Source organism: Theobroma cacao, chromosome 8, assembly GCF_053813885.1.
Source record: "Theobroma cacao isolate CCN51 chromosome 8, ASM5381388v1, whole genome shotgun sequence".
NCBI lineage: Eukaryota > Viridiplantae > Streptophyta > Magnoliopsida > Malvales > Malvaceae > Theobroma > Theobroma cacao.
In genome coordinates this window covers 27649245-27661734 of record NC_142646.1, presented here as the reverse complement: position 1 = coordinate 27661734, position 12490 = coordinate 27649245, and the positions used below count along the sequence as shown (strand labels likewise).

At 33.4% G+C, this 12490-nt stretch overlaps 1 long non-coding RNA gene and 1 pseudogene across 2 annotated transcripts; both read right to left on the bottom strand.

Annotated features, from left to right (window-relative positions):
- Positions 1-704: 704 nt before the first annotated feature.
- Positions 705-3674, bottom strand: LOC18592909 (medium-chain-alcohol O-fatty-acyltransferase-like; annotated as a pseudogene). The gene is made up of 7 exons (XR_016028003.1): positions 3337-3674; positions 2670-3254; positions 2452-2522; positions 1543-1646; positions 1242-1451; positions 1039-1158; positions 705-962 (listed from the first exon to the last, which is right to left on the bottom strand). The product of XR_016028003.1 is annotated as a medium-chain-alcohol O-fatty-acyltransferase-like (transcript).
- A 3825-nt stretch (positions 3675-7499) lies between these two features.
- On the bottom strand, positions 7500-8411 carry LOC148761291 (uncharacterized). Its single transcript, XR_016028058.1, has 2 exons — positions 8184-8411; positions 7500-7870 (listed from the first exon to the last, which is right to left on the bottom strand). It is a non-coding gene; the product is annotated as an uncharacterized LOC148761291 (long non-coding RNA).
- Positions 8412-12490: the final 4079 nt, after the last annotated feature.

Genomic DNA, 12490 nt, shown 5'->3' with positions numbered 1-12490 from the left:
GGGTAATTTTGACATTTGACACTTGTCCGTTAATGTCGTTTATGCGTTTGTGGTGGACTACTTATTGTAAAAATTAATGGACCCACGTTAATTATGACTAAAAGTTAGGGAGGTGAAGGTATTTTACTAAAAAGTTTAACATAATATCAAAACAAGCATTGGCTTTATTTGTTAATGTAATTATAAGGTAAGTCCCATATTAATTAAATGAGACATTATAAACACAAAAATATAATGAGGAACTCCATCCTATAACCTACTAAATTTAATATGGATGCTCACACAAAAAAAAAATCAACATTTATTTTTGAACATAAAAATTTTAAATTTTTCAATCAATCTTAATTGGTTCAAATGATACATACATACATACATATATTGATATATAGTGTTGTTGTCCTGCTGATATCTCAAGATGTCTTCTTATCGCAAAAGTGTTGCTTGCTGCTATCAATGGTTACATTATTGTTGTCAAGTGTTGCATTGAGGTCTTGCTTAGTACTAGGATGTGCTACGTTATTCGATGATTGATTTGTCTATGTATTAATGCCGTCTTAAATTTTTGAAAAGATATCTAACCTAACAAATATTAAAAGAGGGCAAATATATATATATATATTCATTCTACAATTGAAGAAGAGGGAAAATATAAGAATTGCACACTCTTTATTTTCATGGTATTAAACAAAGCATTACCCCTCAAGTTCTTAATACTTAGAACTAAAACAAACTGAACTGGCTACAGTTCATGTACATAACATCACATCCTAACTTATGGCCAGTACTAGCTAAAAGTGGCCCTTCATTATTCTTAATTACTGGGAAATAACAGATTTCTTGATGAGTTTGAGGGATTCTTCAAGGTCATCACACAACTGGTAGGGGTCAGGAATAATGTTGTCATCAACTGATAACACCATACTCATCTTCTTGGCATAGCTAACCACGTGAATTGTGAGTGCCTGCAAAGTTCAATTGTCAACCCAAGCTCATCAACACATTAGAAACATAGGCCTTTCAAGAAAGGGGAAATTATACCACTGGTTGGCCATACAAAGAAGGAGCAATGTAGGTGACTTGATTGCCAAAAATGGTGATCTCGTCCTGAGGTCCCGCCACGTTCGAGAACCACATAGTTGTTGAGGGAAATTTAGCCAACTGTCCATGTATTTATAATTAGCAATCAGAGGCAAACATATATATGTAAATGGGAAAAAGCATTGGCGAGTCATGATTCGTACTCTAGTACGATAAAACCTCACAAAAACTGTGGCCATTAAATGTCTGAACTTGGCTTCCAAAGAAGCTTTTTTTCTATCCATGGCCTCCTTGACATCACGAATGTACTCTAAAGGATTATCTTTCAATGCGATCGTGAAAGGGAAGAGAACATAGCCAATCTTGTTGCCCCACTCGGCCTTGCTATTCTTCTTCAGCATCTCACCCAATGCCTGTAAATTCATTTTACATAGAGGGAATGAGATAATTAAATTATATGCAAAAGCCATGATTTCCCTTTGATCCTGCAAGGAAACTACTCACATAAATCCCAGGAGATGATCTCAAGTTGATAAAGAGAGTGGCTCTTAGACGAATATTGTTAGGAAGATTGTCTTCCCATTCTTTACCAGCTTCATGTCTCTTAGCTTTACCTGCCATTAATATACCATGTTATAGGGCTTTCAAACCAACTAGCTACTAGTATGTTTCTTTGGAAGTTTGCACAAGGATCCATGAAAAATTTTCATATGCTAATTTTTTTGTGAAAATTATTTGTGAAAAATTATTAATAAAAAAATATCAAAGTGTTCGGCAATATCATTATCTTAAGGAAAAATTATTATTATTATTTAATCTCTTTGTTTAATATTTATTGTCTTGTTTTGAATTTTTTTTAATTAATTTTTTTAAATTTTAAACAAAATAATTTAAATATTTTATCAAATTAATTTTAAATAAATATATATACATTTAAATTTCATAACAAAAAAAAAGTCAACACGTGACAATATATATGAAATGGAAGAAATATTCATAGATACTATTTGTAAGTAGTCGGACAAAACCATATTCCATTTTGTATAATAATTGTGAAATTCAATATTTGCTTCCAATTAATCTAATTTATTTTTTCTTATAACAATATATATATATATATATGTCAATATAAATATAAATGCACTTATGGATCTCACTCTTCAAATTTTTATGCAAATAATTGATCTCAAACTGTAATTTTTTGTTCAAAACAAAAGAGTTTTATTTCATGGAATATAAATTCTCTTTCATCAATTGGTGCCCCTTTTATAATTTTGCATCACATGTTTTTTAAAATTTTCATATTATAGTTTAGAATTTAGGGTTTCTTGTTTAAGCTTTCAAGGTTAGAGTTTTCAGTACAAATGGGAGTAGAGGATTTTTATTCCATTTCATGTTATCTCGCAAACTTACCATATTTACGGTTGAGATATCGAGAGAGATAAGCCTGCTTGAGTGATTGCTAGGACGACATCGTTGACGGTCTACAAATGGTCCAATGGCAAAACATTTCAGGTAAACCCTAATTAGCCAAATTAACTAAGAACAAACACTTCAATTACATTTATATCAAATGTTGTTTTCATATATTAGTAAGAAAAAAAGAGAAAAAAAAATAGTTGATCACTAACCGTGTTAGTTGCATTCTTCACTAATTTGACATCATCCAAAGAGAAAGTTCGACGCACAATTCTCTTAGGAGTACAAGCAACACTTCTTGAAGGAGGTTTGAGGGGTGTTGGTGTATCCTTGTAGAAATACAATGTTGCGACACACATGAGCATATCAACCAATGTGTTCCAAATCAACAGGAAGAAGGACCAAAGTTTGATCCAAAAGCAAAGCCAGGTAGTAGTAGCTATTGGTTTCTTCTTCATTGCTGGAAAAGTTGGCAATGCGAGAGGGTCAAATAGTTTACGAGAGCAAGAGATTAGCAGTGACATGAGAGATGTGCCATCCCCCAGGGAGTGATGGACTCGAAGAACGAGTACGGATTCAGCATCAGAGGTTTTAAGGTTGAGAATATGGCAATCCCACATGGGAATGGACATGCTGATCTTGGTTTTGCTCATGTTGGAGATGTAATCTTCAATAAATTTATCTGCTGCTCCTTGGGAGGCCATCTCCTCATCCACCTTGGGGACTATCACATGCTTCTCTAACTCTACCTCTGTTTGAACCCATTTCAGCTCCCCTCCATTATTCTCATCTGCAACCTGTAAGTATTGCTCATGTTAGAATAAGTTAACTTTGGAAAAATCATGGGCATGACATGTAATGTATCATTTATTCTCTCACCTGCACGCTAGAGAAACGAGGATGCTTAAGCAAAGTATGCACCAAGTTTGCTTTGAAACTATTTGGTTCGATGGGGTTCTTAAACCCCACAATGGTAATGATATATACGTTAGAATCAGGCTCATGAAACATACGAGCCATGGGACTCAAGGGCTCATTGTCTTCACCACTCACACTACGTCCCTCCTCCATTTCTCTTGTTACTTTGATTTGCTTAAGACCAAGATGGCTTCCTGATCTGAGATCGATAATATCCATATTTTCTTCAACTTTTTAAGCTAATTGACAATGGAAAACTAAACTTGATTCTCTCTATGTTGTTACTTTGCTTTGGATCGGTATCTATTTATAGGCTTAATTATAGCCTATAAAAAAGTGATTGACAATGAAAGGAAAGGTGGCTAGATGGGTGAATTCACCTGATAATCGATAATCTCATTAGAAATGTGAAGATGCCTCAACGAAAGAGAGAGAGAAAGAGAGAAACGAAAGAAGTGGAGTAGCAATCACCATACTCACATTTGTGGCTGAAATCAATTTTGCAATTCTTTCAATTGTCTTCATAACTCAAGGAGTATCCGTTTATTGAAATAAAATAAATTTATTGTACTAGGCATGATAGAGACGAATCAAGTCAAACCCATATGAATAAGGTGGTGCATGATGTATCTGTCGTGGCGGCATTTATTGTCGAAATAATACTCCATAGCCAATGGTGAGAGATGAGAACAATATTTTTTTCCTCTTTTGATTGCAATGATGATACCTGCAATCAACACTCAAAATCTTCTTCTCTTTTGGGTTATCAATAAAATTTTACATTTCATAGCTTCACCTTGGGAAGCACACAGCTTCTTACATTGGTTAGTATTCTTCCATTATTCACTTTATAATCAAATCAGCTTAGTGACTCATTAGTCTTTACTTCTTTTTTATTCCTTTCTTTAGATATATACCAATGCACAAAAATTTTTGTACTTACACCATGTCCAATAGCTCATGGACAAATCTAGTTAGAAGCAAAAGAAAAGAAACAGATATGCTTCAAGGAAATGGGACATTCCAAATACAAAAATACAGTGAGGAACACTATAGCCTATAACCATTTGAATTTAATTTGAATACTCATCCTAAAATCAACACAATTAAGTCTAACTGTTTGTATACACAATGGCATTAAGGAGGAATTAAGTCTGTTTCCTTTGCCATGTCCTACTGCAACACTGCCTTTTGAAAGGTAGTTTTTTGTATTATCATTTTCAGAAATGAACCGAGAGACAAGCATTAATGCATTCTTTACATTTTTGTCATTTGCATGGTGACTAGTGATTAAAATTTAGGTGAGGGACAATGTTGTCCCCTTAATAAAAGCTTTGTAACCTTTAACGTTCATATAAACATAGAGAGTATAGACGACTGCACATGCTTAACTGATGAAGTCCATCAGTCTATGAACAACAGTTATTAAAGCTTTTTCGTATCAAACCATTCATCTGCCATGTATTTAATGAATGAACAAATAGCTAGCGCAGGCAATTGAGAAAAGAAAACAAATTGGTCTGTCATAATTCTTCATTTTATGCTTAGAGGTGCCTCTATAAGCTATGCTTATGTTGCCCATGACAATGTGTAAACAAAGCCAAGTAGTAGTAGTAGTAGTAGTCATTAATTTTTTCTTCATTGCTGGAAAAGTTGGTAATACGAAAGAGTCAGATAGTTTACGAGAGCAAGAGATTAGCAGTGACTTGAGAGATATGCCATTGCCCAGGGAGTGACGAACTCCAAGAACAAGTACGGATTCATCATCAGAGGTTTTGAGGTTGAGAATATGGCAATCCCACATAGGAAGGATTGACAACGAGAGGAAGGGAGGCTAGATGGCTGAATTTAGCTGATGATATTGGACTATCTCATTAGAAACGAGAAGCATGCCTCAACCAGAGACGAAACAAAGAAATGGACTAGCAACCACCATACTCACATTTGTGGTTGAAATCAAGTTTTGCAATTATTTCAGTCTGCCTTGTCAACATCTCATAACTAAATTGAAGAGAAACCATTAATTGATATAAAATAAATTCATTGTACTAGGTTGTAATTAGAGGACGAAGATGGTCGGGACTAATCAAGTCGAACTCAATTGACTCCTAAAAACTAAAACTCAGTTCTTTTAATTTGAGTCTATTTAAGTTTTTTGTCATTAAAATATTTTAAAATTTTTAGATATTTTAAAAATAAAATATTAAATTGATTAATATCAAATTATTTTGAACCAATCCTAAAAAAATCTCGTCCAAGATTGGTTGACACGTGGTGCTGAGTGAGAGTTGTTATGAGTTTTGCTTCATTTTTTTAAGGCCTTTTCGGTCTTTTCTCTTCAATATTCAGAACCTTCCTCCTCTTTGGTTTCTCAACCTTTTTATTTTTTCTTCTCACTGTTTTTTGCCTTGCATTTTCATTTTATTAGAGGAATCCGTACTTTCTTTTCCCTTAGCTGGGGCAAGACAAATATGGGTCCAACATATTAAGTGGATGCAATTGTTCAACATAATTTTTGTCCCAAGTTATTTTAGTTTTAATATTGAATTTCATATGATCCTTGCTATGATTATGATCTTTTATATACACAATTTAATTGCTAACTACTATTTTATGTACGCTCATGCACATTTTGATATGCACTCATCAAGTTTTTAATCCTTTAACTTAACTTCATTTAAAAATTATTTTTTAACTTTTATCCGTATACATTTCATACTTATTTATATATATTTTTTATGCGCACGTTATATGTTTATGATAGGTTATACTATATCACTGTTCATTTTCTTTGCTACAAATTCTGTCTATGGTGTTTTAAGTATAATTACAATATAAAATTTTATGTTAGTTTTTTTACAATATCCTCTTTGACCAATTATACAAATAATTTATTTTTAAAACTTAGACTCTGTTGAATATATTAGCCAAAACTGTGTAGGACCCATGGATTCAGTAGATTTTTCTTTTATCCGAAAAAACAAACTAAAGCATTCAGTAATGTCCATGTAGAATCGTGCATGGCTCCATGGGCGAATGTCTTTCTTAAGGAATAAGAGTTATCTGTGACTAATGATGATAAAACACTGACAACATATCTTTTATGACACAAAGGAACAGTCAGCTAAATAAATAACTCTATAAATATTTATTTATACTTAATGAATATCATATAATTATTGAAATATAAATATATTTCGATAAACATTATTTTGTCTATAACACATGAAGTGCATCACGTGGGCATGCTCCAGGGAAACTTAAAAACCTGCTTTTCCTTGGCCCGGAGAAAAGGACTTTCCCATGCAATTTGGAAATCACAAATTTGACTTTTTCTCCCATATATGGATATAGCCACCACAAATCCAAGCATGCAGGTGTTTCTTGTTCCCCTTTTTCATCCACAATAATTCATATTTTAATTTTAATAATAAATTCGAAATATTCTAATTAACACGTTGCTAAATGATTTTAGATGAAATATCTTGGAGGTTTGGTGTCAGTAGAGTCGAAGATGAGGATTCATAAACACATAATTTAATCTCAATCCAATAATATATATATATATATATATATATATATTAATAAAGCTTTTAATTTTCTAATATCTGTAAATGTTTGTTTGAGTTATTTTCAAACGTATATTTTTCTTCTTGGAGATTTTTCTACTTGAAAATAAACATTAAATATTTAATTTTATTTATAAAAAACTTTAAATATATGGATATGTCTAAATCATTTAGAATTCATATTATTTTGATTTCAATTCAATTCGTATTATGTGATCTCGCGGATCATTTTATATTAGATCAATTCAAACTCAAATCACCACAAATATCGAATCATTTCAAATTTTGAATTACTTTAAGTTGAATTAAGTCAAACATCGAATCACTTACTTTCAAGTTACATCAAATGAAAATTTACCTCATTTCGAGTTCGTTCGGATTCAAGTTATGTGTTCTTTCTTTCAGAGCTGCAAATCGTTGACTTTATACGACCTTTCTTTCATACCATTGCAGCTCGTAGGCACATAGGCATCATCAATGTAAAAGACAAAATGATAAAAAGGAAGAGGGGGGGGGAGTGGACTATCCAACGAAACCAAGCTTGTGAACTGCATATGGCAAGATTTTGCATTTCTGATATTGGCTTAAGGTCTTAATATATAAAGGGTGCTGAAACGAATTACAGTCTGAAATTTACATACTGAACAGATTTCAGAACCCATACATAAAGAAAAGTGTAATCTGAAAACAATCATCCTTACAACAACACAGCAAAAGCAAACATAATATTATAGCTTACCTTGTGGACACCAGTTTCCTTGGTCTTTTCTTTTTTTTTTTTCACAGTGTTACCTTTTATCTCAAACTCATCACCGGCCATGGATTCACCCCAGCAGTGGATAGTGCAGGCCGTATAATGGGACACGTCTTACAACTGAGAATGCTTCGTTGAGACGAGCAGCACGAGTCATGAACTGAGACACCTTCTGCAAATATAAGTCAACAAAAGAACAATTTTGTTAAATTGTACCCTACCAATTTTTTTTTTTTAATTTATATATATTCCAACACGGGAGCATATAGTATTATTTTGTTAAAATCACATTAATCACTATATCCACTGCATCTCAAATGCAACAATTAAATGAAAAAGGAATGATTCAAAAATAAAAGGGCACAAGCAAAGAGCAAGCAGAACGACCACCCTAGCAGCCATGTATATAAGAACCCATATACAGAGGGAAAACTTTATGCTCAAAAAAAAATGGGGCTAAGATTTTAACCATAAAAAGGGTAAACCTGTTCCTAACCTGGATGAACAAAATGTCTCAAAAACAAAGAACAAAAAGGTTTCCTCAAACCTCATCCTCCAATATATCCAACCAAAAACCTCCATGACCCAAAAAGAAAAAAGAGGAGGCAGGGAAGCAAATGTGAATAGTTGGATTATTATGATGAATATCAATATATGGATACAACCACCATAATGTTTGAAGATGTTAAAACTTCAGAAATTTACAATCACAGCTCCACTTATAATTACATGCACAAATGAGTACAAATGTAAAAGAGTCAAGCTACTCATGAGCTATTCAGGCTTGACTTGATGTGTACTCAAATTGACTTGTTTACAGTAGAGCCAAGCTCGAGCTCCAGCTGCTCGGCTAACTAGCAAACCAAGTTCAAGCTTTGTAATGCTTGACTCAAGTGGCTCACGAGCCTTCTCATATTTTTCAATTTTTATATTTTCAACGTATAAATAAAATACAATATTTATTCATAAATAAAAAAATGGAGTTGCCCTAGGTCAACAAGTGATTGAAAGAAGGCAAGAACCACAAGATACAAGTGGGGATATAACCAAGAAAATTAAGATTGAAGTTCCAAATTTTGAGGGCAAAGTTGATCCTACAGTATTTGTGAAATGGATTTCCTCTGTTGAGGAGTCTTTCAATTAGTATGACATGTCGGAACCTCCAAGAATTCGATTTGCAAAAATGAAGCTTGTTGGGTTGACAAAGATATGGTGCATTGTGTTGAAAGAAACATAGCCAGATGGGACCCAATTCAAAGCATAGGATGAGATGAAAGCTAAACTAAAAGAAAAGTACACGCTGCCTAAATATCTTGACAAGATGCATGATAAAGCTCTTACTTTGAAGCAACACTGCATGTCAGTGGCTGAGTACATGCAAAAATTTGATGAACTAATGATTAGGAGTGAATTTGAGGAAGATGTTGACCAAACAGCAGCTCAAAAAGCTGGTATGGCAGATGAAATCAAGAGACAATTGCTTCAACAGCCTATCTACAATGTCAACAGTGCATTGCAAGCAGAACTTGATGCAGAGGTACTTAAGTTATCCAATTACCAAGAAAGTCTCAGCTCAAGTTGGGGAAACGACAACAAAATGATTTTCTGATGCAACACACACCAACAAATCAGCCCCTTTTCAGTCCTATAACCAGTCCAACAGGTCAAAACCTTCTTCTTCCTATGATGTTTCGAAAATTCAAGTAAGGGTAGTAGGAGTATTACTGGATTTAAATGTGGGGAAGTTGGCCATAAAATTATACCGATGTCCAAGAAAGCATAACTTACACATTGGAATAGATCAAGAGAAGGAAGAAACAATTGAAGAACGTGTTGTGGAAGAAAATTCATTTGATAATGGAACTTATGTGGCGGATGATCTTGAATATGATTGCAATGTGGATACCTCTCTCTTGTCCCTTGTTCGACGTATTCTTAGAGCTCCTAAAGTGGAAAAAGAAGTTTGGTGAAGGACTTCAATATTTCAAACCTTAGTCTGTTGCGATGATTTAGCTAAAAAGCTCATCATTGATGGTGGAAGTTGCATGAATTTTGTTTCAGCCTCCACAGTAGACCACCTCATACTTTCAACCCAACCTCACTCTCAACCATACAAGGTGGCTTGGATAAACAACATGCTCTGATTCAAGCACTTCGCCACTGGCGTTGTTATTTGATTCCAAGGGAATTTGTTTTGTATTCTGACCATGAGGCTCCTGAGTACATCAACTCCTAGAAGAAGTTGAATCATTGCCATGCAACTTGGGTTGCATTCTTATAAAAATATTCCTTTGTTCTTGAACATAGGGCTGGAACTGAAAATAAGGCAGCCGATGCACTTAGTCGAGTTATGCTAATTTTCACTTCTACGGCTATCGAAGTTGTGGGCTTTTTGTTGCTGAAGAGGGATTATCCATCTTGCATGGACTTTGGCATAATATATGCTGATCATTTCAGTTGGAAAACATACAGGTTAACCTAATTTTTCCCTGCATGATATTTATATCTTCAAGAGCACTCATCTTTGTGTGCCTAACACATCTCTACAAGAGACAAAACAATTGTGGCGATCCTTGTGGAAAATGTTGAATATATAAGTGAAGTTTTCTTCACCATTTCACCCACAAACTAATGCCTAACAGAAGCTGTAAATAGAAGCTTGGGTTATCTATTATGTTTTTGTGTTGGTGACCACGTTACTAGTTAGTAAGGATTTTTGACACTTTTATTTTTTTTAAAGGCAGGGTTTTTGACCCTTAAGTGGTATCATAGGACACCACTTGTATCAACTTGGATTCACCCTTAAAAGTAAGAAAAGCACAGAAAAGAGAGGAGAGCAATCGGCCTAAGAGGGAAAACCCACTACAACATAATCGGCCTAAAATCAACACAATTAAGTCTGACTGTTTGTAAAAGAGCTGACTGTTTGCATACACAGTGGCACTAAGGAGGAATTAAGTCTGTTTCCTTTGCCGTGTCCTGCTGCAGCACTACCTTTTGAAGGGTAGTTTTTTTTTTTTTTTTGTATACATTATTTTATGTATACATTTTTCTTTATACTCCATAAATCTCTTTTCTTATATATATATATATATATATTATTTTTGGATGTGAAGAAACTATATTCTCTTTTTTCAATACTTAATACCTTTGGCTTTTCTGTATTTTAAAATTTTTTTATACTTTTCGGCATTAAATATCATAAAACATCACATTTATTAAAAAAAATTAAAATTGAAATACTAAAAACATTAAAATCATTTTTTTTTCAAATTTTTGTGAAATCCAAATAAGAACAAATAAAATGAGATTCATGTATTAAAGTGGTGATACTAAATTCCACATCATTTAAGTTTAGGCATCTTAAGCATATAAATATACTATGAGCTACTCTACCTATAACAAATTGGTTTTAGTTTGAATGTTCGTGTATCTTCAAAAAAAAATTTTAACGAAATATCGAAATAGGCACTACAGCCTATTCGTTAAAATCATAATAAAGTATAAATTATAACTAATGTCCCACATTAGTTAAATAGAACATTCTAACCACAAAAAATATAGTGAGAAACACTTGACCCTACGACCAATTGAATTTAATGTATTATTTAGACTTTTGTCATTTGCATGGCTAGTAGTGATTAAAATTTAATTGAGGGGCAATAATTAATTATCCCATTAAGTAAAGCTTGCTAACCTGCATGTTTGTACGAACATGGAGAGTGATGGCTGCACTAATGTCCATAAGTACATGTACAACGTTATCAACTTGGATTTTTCCTTCTCAATGAAGTATCAAATCATTCATCTGTCATATGACACCACTTGTATCAACCTGGATTCACCCTTAAAAATAAGAAAAGAAGAGAAAAGAGAGAAGAGAGCAATCGGCCTAAAAAGGAAAACCTTGCAAGTCTACTTCTTCTTCAAAACCTTGTGGTGTCGCCGGTTGATCTTCCCTTCCTCCACCCTTGAGTTCTCAACTTCCTTGAAGACAAGAGTGAAAATTGAGACCCTTACCTAGCTAGCACTAAGTCTTTTTGCAGATGAAATGATGTGACTTAAGACACGTGATCTCAACGGTAATTAAGCTTATGGACAGTGGGTATTTTTTTTTTACAATCGTGATAATTGACGAGATTTTTTTAATGTGATCGACTAAAACAACATCTTGGTCTAAAAGTTTTTCCACTTAACCAATTTAATCATAATAGAAAAGTCATGTAAGTGATTCCATGTGCATAAAAAATACCAATTAACTATGGATCTAACAAGTTTTAAGTTGGATATTGATTTATTCAACATCTAATTTAAGGTGATATGAAAAGAATTTGTCCTAAAACAAGGCAACGTTAATATGTGAGTGTCTTGGAATTGGACAAATTATCGCAACTGGATAGCTAGCCTTATGTGGAATTTAGAGTTCGATAGCTATTCCTATCATCATGGATGGTGCAGAATGCGGTTGGGAATGTAGTCCTTGGATGCGTCACGTGAATTTGGGCATATAGATTTAGGAAAGTCTGGTGGTTTAATAGACATGACTAAGTTAGTTTCAGATTTTCCTTATGGGAATCCGAATATCCCTAAGTTCGGATTTATGCCCTACGAGGGTTTCTTTTATTGCCTTTTATTTTTATTTTTATTTCCATTGTAATCATAATGTCCAAAGTAATTTGCTTTGGCAATTAGTAAATAAATCGCATGCCTTTCAAAACAAAACCATAAAATGTCACGTTTATTAAAAACTGAAAATTGTAATACTAAATTTATTAAAATCAATTTTTTTAAA